Source organism: Ambystoma mexicanum, chromosome 5p (assembly GCF_040938575.1).
Source record: "Ambystoma mexicanum isolate Mex_15411 chromosome 5p, UKY_AmexF1_1, whole genome shotgun sequence".
Taxonomy (NCBI): Eukaryota; Metazoa; Chordata; class Amphibia; order Caudata; family Ambystomatidae; genus Ambystoma; species Ambystoma mexicanum.
This window is the reverse complement of record NC_090930.1, coordinates 768,364,466-768,377,820: the sequence shown is the minus strand read 5'-3', so window position 1 is coordinate 768,377,820 and position 13,355 is coordinate 768,364,466.

Below are 13,355 nucleotides of genomic sequence, written 5' to 3'. Positions count from 1 at the left end.
GAATGGTGGGCAAGAAAGGGTGTGGTAGTTGGTGGCTGGAGTTGTGTGCAGCTCCCTGCTGGGTTCCCCAATTATGACGTCAGAGAGTTTGCTGTGGGGTCTGGCGGTCGACGTTTTGACAGCCATTGTGTCACCGCGTTCGAGACTGCCTGCAGCTGTACGGCTCCAAGTGTTGGTTGAGAATATTAGAGGAAGGCACTAGGTAACGTGCTTCTGCGTGGCATTGAAGTGTTGAAATGATCGCTGCAGGGATCCAACACATGTCATGTGAAGCAAGCTGAGGCAGTGTTAGTAGTAATATGGACCTCTTTCTTCATGGGTTTGGTGCCGGCATAGAGGAAAAGAAGAGTCAGTCTCAGGGTACAGTATCAGTGTTACGTGTCCATCGACGGAAAACTGAAGAAAATGAGAAGGGCATGGATGAAGCTGAAGGGAGTATTCCGATGAGGCAGTATGAAGCAGAATGGAAAAGGAGCGATTGAAGTCGAAGGAAGCGTTTGACTTTGCAGAAGTAAGAAGGAGCGAAATGAAGCTCTCGTTATCGACGTGCTGAGTGCTGTGTAAACTTGAGGACATATTAAAAAAAGAATGGTGTAGCAGCATGGCAGTGAAGACGTGTGTCGTAAAAGGCGTATCCTTTCTGATGGGTCATTTTAAAAATGTATTGCATTACTTAAGGAAAGTCACTGTTTTGGCTTTAAATATCATTGTCATGTGTGAAGGGGCTAATTGCACGTTGGTGAGTATGAGTTGTCAGTGCATTTGTGGAATCTTAAGTGTTCAAGGAAGTGAAGGATAATACTTTTGAGGAATTGCAGGTACAGACAAACTCTTTTGGACTTTAGGAGAATGCTGTTAACGTATGAACATGCTAAATGCATGTGTTTGAGTCTGAGAAATCAGTGCATTTTGTGGAATTTTGAAGCGCTTTAAGGACGTTAATGTTAACCCTTTTGAGGAAATGCAGGCACATATGGACTATTTTGGACATTATAGGAGTACAGTTCTCGTTTAAGTGCAACGATAGGAACTGCATAAAGTATGTCTGGTATGGCATGAAGTAAGCGAATGTATGGTATTGGGCTAGTTATAACATGTTGAGGCATTGCACATGGAAGTTAAAAAAATGCAACATGGACTTATAGTTGTGACAATTTAAAATATGAAAATGTAAAATATTTATTCTGTGCTGTGTGGGTATTCTCATGAAATGTTAAGGACAACACATGAAGAGTTAGTTACCCATTTGAATGCTGGCATAAAGTGCAAATGCCAGAAATGTGATAAGACTGAAAGGATAGCGCCCTCACCATGTGCTTATAGTTGAAGTTGAGTGTAGGGATAGCGTCCCATTCCAGGTTATGTGAAGTGTAGGGATAGTGTCCCAATAGAAGAAGGTAGCACCTTCAACCCTAAAAGTGAAGTTAAGGGTGAAGTGTAGGTATAGCGTCCCATTCTATGTTATGTGAAGTGTAGGGATAGCGTCCCAATAGAGGAAGTTAGCGCCTTCAACCCTAAAAGGGAAGTGAAGGGTGACGTGTAGCGATTGCATCCCATTCAAGTGTAGTAATAGCGTCCCATTCAAGGTGAAGTGTGGTTAGATTTTGTGGCTCTTGATGTATAGCTAGACATGCTATAGTTCTCCTGGGAGGAGTGCTAGCTGGTGGAAGGTACGATTATGCTGTGTATGGGGATGAAGACATATGGCTCCCACTTGCCTTTGTTGCCTTGCATGGAGGTTGGAACTGCCCCATATCCTTTCACAAGTTCTTGGTGCACTCAGCAGTGCTGCTGACATTAGCAGTGGTGAATGTGTGTGTAGTGTGGGTGATGGATATTTGCTGTATGTGAAGTTCACATGTTTGTGGTGTTGTTGGAAAGGAGGGAGATGTGTTATGCTGTGTTTCATGTGTTTGTAGTGTTGTTGGAAAGGAGGGATATGTGTTTTGAAGTACTTTTTCTGTATGGATGGAATGCTGATGTGAGGCAGTGGAATGTTTGGCGTTGAATGTAGTGTCAGGGTTCCATGTTGGAAAATTGCCTAATCGAAACCTAAATCTAAGATGGGAGCAAGTGTCGACCATCAAATGAAAATAAGGCAGTCCTGGCGGTGTTGGGTCAAATAAAAAGGACCTACACTAAGATACCTATGCCAAACCTTACAACTAATACAAAAGGGTGTTGGATGGTTTTCAAGAAAAGAAAGAAGTGTTCACAAATAATATGTCAGAATGCAGTAGCTTGGTTCTCCCTTCCCCATGTTTTGAGCACGGGGTAAGTGGGATCTTGTAACACAATACTCTCTTGAGCTTCCCCAGCACGAGATGACGGTTCCGCTTGCAGCTAACAGGGCTGTCGATGGCCAAGTCTCGTTTCGCTTCCTGGGTCCCCCTCTTCTGGGACCTGACCCTTCTTTACTTTCAGCCTCCCTCCTCCGAGTTCTTTGTGGCTTTTCCTCTTCACAAATCTTAATGTCTTTTCAAACAGATCCAGTTGACATCCTTCTCCCGGGTTCACCTTTGTCCCAGACTTGGGACTTTATACTTGGTTCCTTTCTCATCAGCATCCCTCGTCCGGGTTCACTCTTGTCAACTTCACATCCACATTTAGTTTCAATGTTAATGGGATTCACTTTCCTTGCTTTCTCACAGTTCTTAGGTCAAAGGCTTTACTCCTGTATTACCACTTTGACCTAACTTGGTAGCTCTCCTGCGGCCTTCTGGTATCTGTAGTTTCACTCAAACGGGGATCGACAAGAGTCTTTCGAGTTAGCACCCATATGAAGTGAGTTCCTTCTGCAGATGGTCTCCCCTTAACACTTTTACAGTTCTTTGAACTTGGTTCAAGTTGCCACTTTGTGGCATTCATCCACCAGAGCCCGGTTTATCAGTTCACCCCTCGACTCACCGTCTGTGATGAACCGCTTGGATTTCTTTGTAACTAGAGTCAAGCCAGTACCACGGTAGCAGGAGTCTCCCTCACTCCCACTTATCAGCGTCAACACACTCTGTGTACCGTTCACCTTTGTTGCAGCACACTTGGGCTATTGTCCTCAGTCTTACGATTCCCTCCGAGGATGTTTTGTGGGTCTACGTTGAAAAGGGCAAGGCCGTGTCTCTCCTCGCCAGCCTCTCGATATGTGCTGCCTTTCCCCTCCTCTTGAACTGCTGGACCTGGATAGCTGTCTCGTCATGTGGTCTGCCTTGTTCATTCTGTGCTCTCTTGCTGCACCTTGTATCCCTGTGGGGAAGGAAAAGGGTCGTCAGGTGTGTGTCATTGTGATCAATTGCCTTACCTTGTCTGACCCTTGTATTAGGACATGTCAGGTAAACAGCTCTGGTGTTAGTCCGTTCTTTGGCGTTTCGTGCAAAAATGTGTCGGAAAAGGGGGGGTGCAGTTGTTTTGAATGTCCTACATGGTAGGATGGGGAAACGGTGTTGAAAGAAGGGGAATACCGTATCTCACCCGTTGGTGTCCCACTTCCACTCCCTGAGGACCCCCATCCAGGTGATCCTCCCTCACTGGTCCACCCCCAGGAACTGGATCCAATAGTGATGGCCGTGTCCTGTTCAACTGGATGACAGAACCCCAGGGACTATCTAGGGAGGCACCTTCAGGTTTCTCACAGTTCCTTCCTCCTCTCTTGATGAAGAGCAGGTTGAATTTAGAACACCAGGTAAATTGTGAAGTGATCAACCAAACGTATGTGTCTTCTCATCATTACTTTGTTAACACTTTTTGTGGAGTATGGTGGGATGCATTAGGGTGGTGGGCACTGGGCCAGCTTACAGCATGTTTTATTTTGTTCATGAGTAGCACCATAAGATGAGGCTGGAGTAGATGATGAACGATAACTGGGCTAGCCCATATGGAAGATGATGTCTCACTGTAATGATGATTACTAATGCTTGAGTACTCATTTCTTTTGTTGCATTGTGGAACTTGAAGTCCTGAAATCAAAGGGGAATGCAGGCCAGTGTATCAGTGCATGCGTGCATTCAATCACATATGGAAGCTTGCATCCCACCGTGTTGGCTGGTGTAAAATTCCACCGTACATCAATGTGTTGATGTTGCCCCTAAATTCTGGACCACACTCCACAGTATATTTTGCCACACCCTGCTCAGTGCCATTACACTTCCTTACCTCTTCATATCCTGAAGAGGAAAAAGCAGAGAGGGTAGAGATCAGATGGGAGGTCCATAGGTCTGTAGAGGGTACAGAGAAGAGGATATCAGTGATAGTCTGTCTGGAAGTAGCACTAACGTAGGTGTCAGCAAAAGGTAGGCCAGGATTAGAGGCCAAGAGATCTTTTTGAAATGTTTTTCTTCCAGACTTTGTGAGAAAGGAGGGGTAGGTGATAGAGTAGCAGTTAGAATAGATGGGGGAGATAGAGAGTGTCATTGAGGTGGAGGAAAAGAGACACAGTTGGAGAGGCTGCACAATGCACAGGAAAACTCACCAAGCGGCCTACCAGCCAAGGGAGGAAAAAGGATGCACAGATGTAAAGCACAGCTAAATTGTAATTTACCAGAAATAACTAAAATGCAGCACAAAATTGCAGATGCGCAAATGTAAAGCACACCTAAATTTCAATTTTCCAGAAAGCGCTAAAATGCAGCACAAAATGGAGGATGCACACCTATAAATGTATTTCTTTTTAAGCAAGGCATTCAGAAACTGCAGACAGCATGCAGTATAAGGAACATCAATTGCATTTGTAATTGTAATTGTTTATTTGTACAGCACTTATACACAGGTGGGGTGCTTCAAAGCGCTTCAATTTGGGAAGGGAACAAGGGGATACAGTAATCATTCTTAGGCCTGGAAGTTTAAGAATTATCTAAACAGAAAACTAGCATATTAGGCCTGACAGCGTTTCTCCTAGTGCAAGTGCTTGAAGTGTTACAGTTTTGAGCAAGCTAGCATGGGGGCACAGAACAAAAGGTGAGGGGAGGCAGGACAAGCAAGCTACATAGGCCTAGTACATTTTAGTAACACATGCATACAGACGGAGGTGCGAGGAAGAGGGGGTGAGGAGGACAAATGCCTCAGTCACAACAGGGCCCTGGGTTAAGTGCAGAGAGGTTGCCTTGCTCATAGAGCATTGGGGGAAACCAGGTATGAGGACGCTGTGGCAAGGATATGGAGTGAGACAATGAGTAGCTCAATTTAATTTTCAGCTGCAGACTATGGTACTCTTGGCTACCCCCGCCTAGTGTGTGAAAATAGATAACAAGATTGTTCCATGTACATGTGCATGAAATAAGCAGAGCAAATACTACAACAGGACTAATCAGCATAGGTGAGATAAGTCATCAATTTTTATTCCATGATCATTGTTACACAAAGAACTGTGCCGGCACATGTTTCGACCATATCGGTCTTCCTCAAGGCACATTCTTAAATCATAATCAAAGAATGAAAACAAAGGTGAACATTTGTTCATATTACAAACAATTATTGCATGACAGAGAAAAAATAAATCCCAAATAAAAAATTAAATATCCATCTCAACGTGACCATGTTAAAAAGCAGTATTAATGAGATGGGGAGAGAAACAGGGAAATGGGGAGGAAACAGAAAATAAAAAAAAGTAATCAACATGTGTTGAAGGTGACACATAATGCACTTTGTCCTTAATTGTGTCATTGACTCTTGCATCTGTGTAGTAGCTGCCCTGCAACATGGGGTGAGGCTCCATGAATGTGCCACACTATTTGACTCTTGCATCTGTGGAGTAGCCACCCTGCAACATGGGGTGAGGCTCCACGAATGTGGCACACTATTTGACTCTTGCATCTGTGTAGTAGCCGCCCTGCAACATGGGGTGAACCTCCATGAATGTGCCACACTATTATACTGTTTCATTACCATGAATGTTTTCTAAGCACTTATGTAACTAAGTAAGCCTTCTGTAACAGCGCCATCATTCCCAAGGGCTGTTTGTGTGCTTCATAAATTCAAATAAATAAATAAATAAATTGAAGCAGCCATTGATATTTCCTGAAATATTCTCTGTGTTGTGTGAGGCCAGATTTATATTACCAGCATCATCTGTAGCTACACAAATTTTGAAGTGCCGTTTATGGCATGATCCTGAAAACACCAAGTAATTACAACTAAAAGTTACCAATGTAAAATGAAATTCATTATTCACCTATTGAAATACATTATATCTAAAACATTGCTACACTTTGCCATCTACTATGACATTAGAAGAACCACTGCTGTTGCTTACATTATTCTGTATGTTGCATGAGACCAGATTTATATTGCCCTCATCATCCGGCGCTACATAAACTTGGAAGTACCGTTCATAACATGATCCTGAAAAAATACAAATGGTTACCATATACTCATTACATTTTAAACCTATTGACATACATTTTATCTAATGCATCGGTGCAACTGCCACCTGAAAAAATCCCAAAGGGCTGTAAGAGGACATTTTATGTCAAAAGATTACCTGGTACAAATCAGTGTATGGTCTTTCAATCTACTTTTTTGCATCGAAGGGACATTTCCATAGAATTTTTTCAATGAAAAAATGTGCATTGAATGCTTTTTTTTCTTTTTGTATTTTTATGGGGGGGGTCCGCCCCAACCCCCTGTTTTTTACCCTTTAAAACCCCCAAAATAAATTAACGCTTTACCCCTCAAAAACATGCATTCGATGCATATTTTTTCTTTGCAAAACCCTTAATGCAAAATAATTAGATGGAAATGCATTTGATGAATAGATTAGATACCGTACAAAACATGTGTAAGCTCTTTTTCCTTACCCACTTATCACCTTGCCAAAATTCACAGAAGTGTGTTGGGTTCTTGATGCGACTAGGATGCAGGAACCTCATAGAACCATGGCACTAAAGAAAGCCCCCAAAAAATTTAAGGAAGGGTTCAGTGATCACTTGTTATGATATTGAGAATTCTCAGTAATCCATATGTGATAAGAAATTGTGCTTTATATGCGGCTTCTATAGAGACAGGAACAAGGAAGTCCCTGGGAATGTCTCAAATATGGCATGTGACAAGAAAGGTAATCACCCAGGGAGTGCTTAAAAAGAAAGGAATGCACTCGATTAATGATTACTTTGCTAATTTCCCTTCGGTATTTGCTGTTGTTGTCAGCTCATCTGCCACTTTCTTGTTTGTCTTATTTCTATAGTAATGGGGTTACCTGATTTCTTGCCTTGATCTTGGAAGTGTTCATCTTAGTTTTCTCAGTTGGTTTCAACCTTTCGTGTCCTCAGGGTGTGATTCATATGTTATGGGTTACTTATTTGTTGTTTTCTCATGATGTGCCTCTGATGCTGGGAGGTGAAGGTGAAGTATATTTCAGGGGAGGAGAAGAGGGAGGAGCTGCTATTCTCCTCACAGGGTGCGGAGGATTCCCCCATGATAGATAAGGAACGGCATGCTGTTTGTTTGCATCCATTCACAGGGATGTGTCAGACTGCATAGTCAATGCACTGATTCAGGAGAGGTCCTGTGGCATTGTGCAAGGCTGAAGGAGAAGGAGTGGGAGAGGAGGCAGGGTGATCTGAGTAGCACTTATCTGTCAGCACAGCGGAAGAGCTTCTTTTGGATACCCCAGGCAGGCATGATCTCTTCTGAATTTCCCCATGAAGCAGGTGAGGCAGGGACTCCTATGGCGATTCCCTCAGAGCTAGGGCCTCTTAAGGAGCAGGGGAGCATGTCCTCATCTGAAAGGACATATCTGGTGTAGCAAGCACTCAGGAGGAAGAATATAGGGTGGCTTGTCTTTAGGTGGGGTACAATGAGGTGGAAGGGTTTCCAACCAGCAAGGTGATGTTGCAGGGGACAAGGCAGAGGTTGTTCAGGTGGAGACACAGGGTGGAAGACCAGCTTGCGGGGATGGTACATCAGGTGGTCGACTGAACTGAGGGGGAGGATGATAAAGAGTAAGCTGATGGATACGAGGAGGTGGTGGAGGAGAGGCTTTGACCATTGGCTGCTGTTGCAAGGCGGAAGCAAGACACAGAAGGTGCCCCAGTGAGGGGCGACCTATTTTTGCTGCCATGGATTGAGATTGTCAGAAGGTGAAGTCTGAGATTCTCAGCATTATTGGGGGCTCTGGGATGAGGATTAAGTAGGGAAGAAAGGAAAGTGCAAGCAGCATGCCCTGTGAATGACAGCTATGAGGAACCACGTTCACCATCAGCACAATATAATTTACTGGAGAAAAAAAAGTCCCCTGCCTCTGCTGAGCTTGTAAGTGACCTGCCCCCTACAACAACCCCTCAGGTGGTGGTGATGGGAGAGTGTTTCTTCATATATCCTGAAAGTGAGCGTCCCCCTCAAAGGCATTTAAACTCTACAATGGGAGTCAATAATGGACACACCCCAGCAAGGAATGAGCCCAAGACCAAGTGCAGGTGAAGTATAAAAGGCTTTATCTAAATCAATATAGGGCATGCAGAGGACTCTGCATACTCAGAGAGCGATCTGCCAGATAATAGAAAGACATTCATATTTGTTACAAAAAACATGTCATTGGTGAGGTAAGCTATAGTGGGCACATAATCGTGAGGATTGGGTGGTGAAGACTAGCTACTATGTACGATGTAGGTGCGGCACTCTCTGATTGGCGGAGATCCACGTGGTGGCAGCGCGGGGTGCTCGGGTCAGCTGGGCTTATCGTGGTGGAGTATCAGGTCACGAGCTGTTCGAGTTGCTACATCGCAGCTGCACTAACATTTTGCCCTTGTGGCCACACGTACTGATTCATTACAAATGTCTACTTCAATCTGTCATATGAATCCTACAAGTTGTTAACAAATGGCATGTAACTCTGGGTCTTCTCAATAAATCATAAAGTCATTGTTAACAGAGACGGGCAGGTTCATGAGCCCGGGTGTCTTATCAGGGGGTATGAGTCGGGGTACCTTTATCATTCCACTTTGTTAGATGTAGTAAGAAACTTTTTTATAGTGTGTTAGTACAAGAGTGAATAACTGTCACCATGGCCAGTCGAGGTTGGGGTGACCTAAAATACAATTGGGTCAGTGGGGGCACATAGCTGGTACATCAAAAGTTGGTGGCATGTGGGGCCTTGTTAGTCACAATTCTTCTAAAAAGAGGTGGAGATACACAGTGATTTTATGGTGGTGTCGGGTGTAAATACCTTGTGCGGGTTCAGCAGGAAAGAAAGCAAGGAGATGTAGCTGTGTTTTTCTAGCATCAATAAACCAAAGACCTTCAATACCCAGCTGAGCCTTTGAGGGAGGAGGATGGAGGCTGAGTATGCGGCTTTCCAGGGAAAGGGGGAGATGGCCTTGTAACTTCTTTCGCATCTACATTACAGGGTTGCATGCACATCATTATAAACTGAAAATCTGAGGTAGGCCAGTACAATTGCATGTACATATATATATATATCTATATGTATCAACGATCATGTGAGCTTATGAACACTATTTGTATTACACTTTTTCGTATTTCATAGGTGCTGTATTTTCAGATTCAATGAAAGGTTTTGTTAACATCACATCATTCATAGTTTTGCATTTGGGTGCGGGGACACATGGGGAAAGCTAGTATAGAACGTGAGGTAGAATCAGGTTGGCGTATACATCAGCATCAGTGAAAGTTTACAACATTCTACTTATGATCAAACTTGTGTACATGCTCAAGGGTTAAACAATTACTTCAAACAACATTTCATTGATAAAAAGGTGGTGCTTATTACTTTAAAAGACTCATATATGTTGCAACACTTAATTATCTATTTGTAAACTTGCGTGTTTTATGGGAAATCATATTGTGCATAGGGATTTTACACATTGCTTTTTAAATATTGCGCAGCAACAATGACCCTTGGTTAGTAATGACAAATTTGAAAATACATATGTTTGATAACTTTACATGTGGGTGTTCTGGGATGGGCAAAGGTCATCCCATTTTAATATGAACAATCAACCTTATGGACTTGAGGCTATTTCATCCTCCTTGCAAATGGCTTAGCAGGATGGATAAAACTGGGTGGCACACATGTTTAGCATTCATGTCTGATACTTCAGATGGGGAACAGGGTTGGGGGTTATTCACAACATATATTATAGATGCAGGGGTCTGCGAGGAGACAGGACATGTTTTATAGAGGCAGCTTTGTTTTTCTCAGACCCCAGCTCAAGGTCCGGTCACTGTCAGGTCAATGATGTACTGCGGAAGGTGAAAGATTTAGTGTTTGTACTGTTACTTGTTTGCGCCTAGTTGCTCGTGAGAACAAGCCTTCAGCAAAGCTACCATGGGGAGGAGGGTGAGGGGAGTGCTGGCTCACTGTGCGCGTTCAGGTGGGGGAGAGCTTCAGCCCTGCATGCCGGTTGTGCCACTGAGGCCTAGATTGTTGTTCTCAAAATGGAGTCTACGTGTACCACAAAATGGAGTTTGTATCATGCTACAGGGTGAGCCGCGCAGACTCATGCATAGGCCCGCAGCCATCCCATATCCCGGGCCCAGGTGCATAGATGGCTGCCGGCGAGTCATAAGCCCCACGTAGGTGAAATATGTAGGGGGAGGGACCATACATTCCCCCCTTTTGTTACTTAAGTAACAAATATTGTAACTCACCCAACCTACTTCGTTCCTTTTCATCAGCTACTGATTCATCCCAAGCTGGCGTTACCTCTATTGGCATCCAGGCCCTACATACTCCCCAGAGACTCTGTCCTGCTCTAGCATATTCATCAGGGGTGCAGGTCATGTATATACATCCCCCATCTCCCTCCAAATCCACCCATACCTCTTTATACCATTTTAGTGTACGGGGCTCCTTTATTGTAGTGTGATACAATCTGTCCACTATGTCCCCGTCATAGTACAGTGCTACCATTCAATATTTGGGCCCAGGGTCCTCACCTGTTTGTACTTGTGCCTCTTGTGTCATCTGTGCCGCTCCTCTAGCATTGCCCATTGTCACCATCATCATTGCACCATTAGGAACTGCATTTGCGCAGCACCGAAGACCCAGCTGGCACACGCAAACAATCAGGAGCAAAAACATGATGATGGGTATCAGCAGTTTAACAAGCCAGGAAGGTACTCATGAAAAAATCTCGTAGAACCATGAGCTCGGCTCCACACCTCCTTCGTTCTTCATCCGCTCGCCCAGGTTGTGCACAGCTGTGATAACGTGGGATAGTGTTCCATTGTCTGTGTCTGCAGAAGGTACGGACGTGCAGCATGTGCTCCCGATTTTTCGGCAAACACCTCCATCCATCGCCGTCAACACGTCTAGGACATACCTGTTCTGCATTGTCATTAGCCGCAGGGCCCTTAGCTCCACCTTGATCACATTGAACCCCTCTTCAGTGTCGTTGGCCAGTTCGATCAGTTCCCAGCGTGTAATTTGCAGCCATTTCGCGTTGGCTCGCACTTGGAAACTGGGAATAAGGGAGGCAGAGAATGTTTCAGTGTAATTGAACTGCTGGAACCTGTCTGGAATTTGCGCCAAAAGTTCAGTAGATGATTTGGATATGTAGTTGGATGACCTCTGTTTTCTGGATATCAGGCTTTGCATGTTTTTCATGGATAGGGCATACACTGGCGTTTCATCTGTTGGTTGTATCTCTTCCGGACCTCGGACTGCTTGCAGCCCCTTCCCTCCTTCGATATGACTCTCCAGAACCACCATCAGGGCGGAGTGCAGCGTTGCCATAGAACACTTGTCCCTCCAGGATTGTGGGAGGTGCAAGTATGCCTGTTTACCGCAAACCCAGTAAGTGTCCATCAGGGCAGCTGTCCCTTTCTTCATATCTAAACTGATGAGCGTTTTGTTACAGTTCTTGTTTGTGCCTATGTTACTTTTCCCTTCACCGAGGAAGCCGAGTTCATAGGTAATTTCTTTTTGCAGTTTGAAGGGTTTTTCCAGGGCTGTGACCCAGGTGAGCTTTGTGATATTTTGGGCCCATACTGGCGCGCATGTTTTCTCGAACCATTGCAATTTTTCTGCTGCCAACCCTCATAGTGCTTCTGCTATGCATGTCACTTGTTCCTCTTTCCACTTGTTGTGCGAAAACAGTGTCCCTTTAATCACTAGAAACGGTTTCTTCAGGCATATCACTCCTTTAGGTCTTGAGTAGCACGTTTTTTCGTTCTGCAGCATTTCAAAAGAAACTGTGTGTGCCTGAAAGGTGTTCTTTATTCTACATAGGGTGAGATGAAGGAGACACTGGGCATCTGCAAGAGGTAGTTCTTGTGGCAGGAGCACCTTGGGGGTACCTGAGGTGTGGGGTATTAGAGAGCACACATAGCAGTTTTCGTTTGTGGTTTGTTTGGCAGTGGAACTCATATCTGCATATCACTTCTTAGACTGCTGCGGGTGTCTGGGATCCTCTATTGTGTCTAACCCCAACATGGAGTATTCATCATACTTCCTCCTGCGAACCTCCCTCCTTCTCCTATTGCTTCTGGCGTTTACTCTCTCTTTTTCTACTTCAGGCCGTTTTAAAGGTGCCCCATACAGGGCAAGAAATCTCTTAGCTATTTCCACATTTTCTTCTTTTATACTTGTGGGGGAATTATACCCTACAGGTGTTTTAAATGTTGGTGTTACAGCGGTGGTGGTGTAATCATATAAACAAGGAAAAACAGAAGGATTTGGATCGCTCAGTTCATAAATGTTATATTCAGAAGCATTATATGGGGAAATAGGACGTGGGGTTATCTGGTCATTGTCTGCATCATTTGGGTGCTGTGGGCCATCATGGAGGGTACCGTGCCCCCATAAGAGCTGAAAGCCGTCCCATATGAGGTAGGTCCCTTGTTTTATTATACTTGTTCCGTTTCCTCCCCCCCTCATTTATATTGATAGAAATAAATGCAACCGCCCAGTATATTACTAGGCCAAACATCATTGTAAAAAATATTACAGCACACACAAACAAGCCACACTCATATGAATATCTACGCAAGTCAAAATTAGTATTTCCATTTCTATCTATTCTAACGCTGTTCACGAAAGAGGCTCTCTCAGTTGCCATGGTTTCTCCTATATAGTGAGACATAAAAGTGCATTAAGCATCCCATAACATTCATTTTTTTTTAATTATATCATTATTAGCATGTTCATTTTTTAAACTGAGAGAGGGAAGGAGAAGAAAAAGAGGAAGAGAGAAAAAAGAGTGAGAGAGAGAGAGAAAAAAACCCAACATATGTTCATTTCATTACCATTATTATGTACATCAGGATATATATTAATTTTATTTCTTTCGTTTGTCACATGGATAACATTAAATGTCCACACTTTTCATTATTAAGTCTGTGTTTCTCCTTCATTCATACCCCCTTCTCTTTACTGTGTTACACTTTCATAAGCCTTTCATACGTCC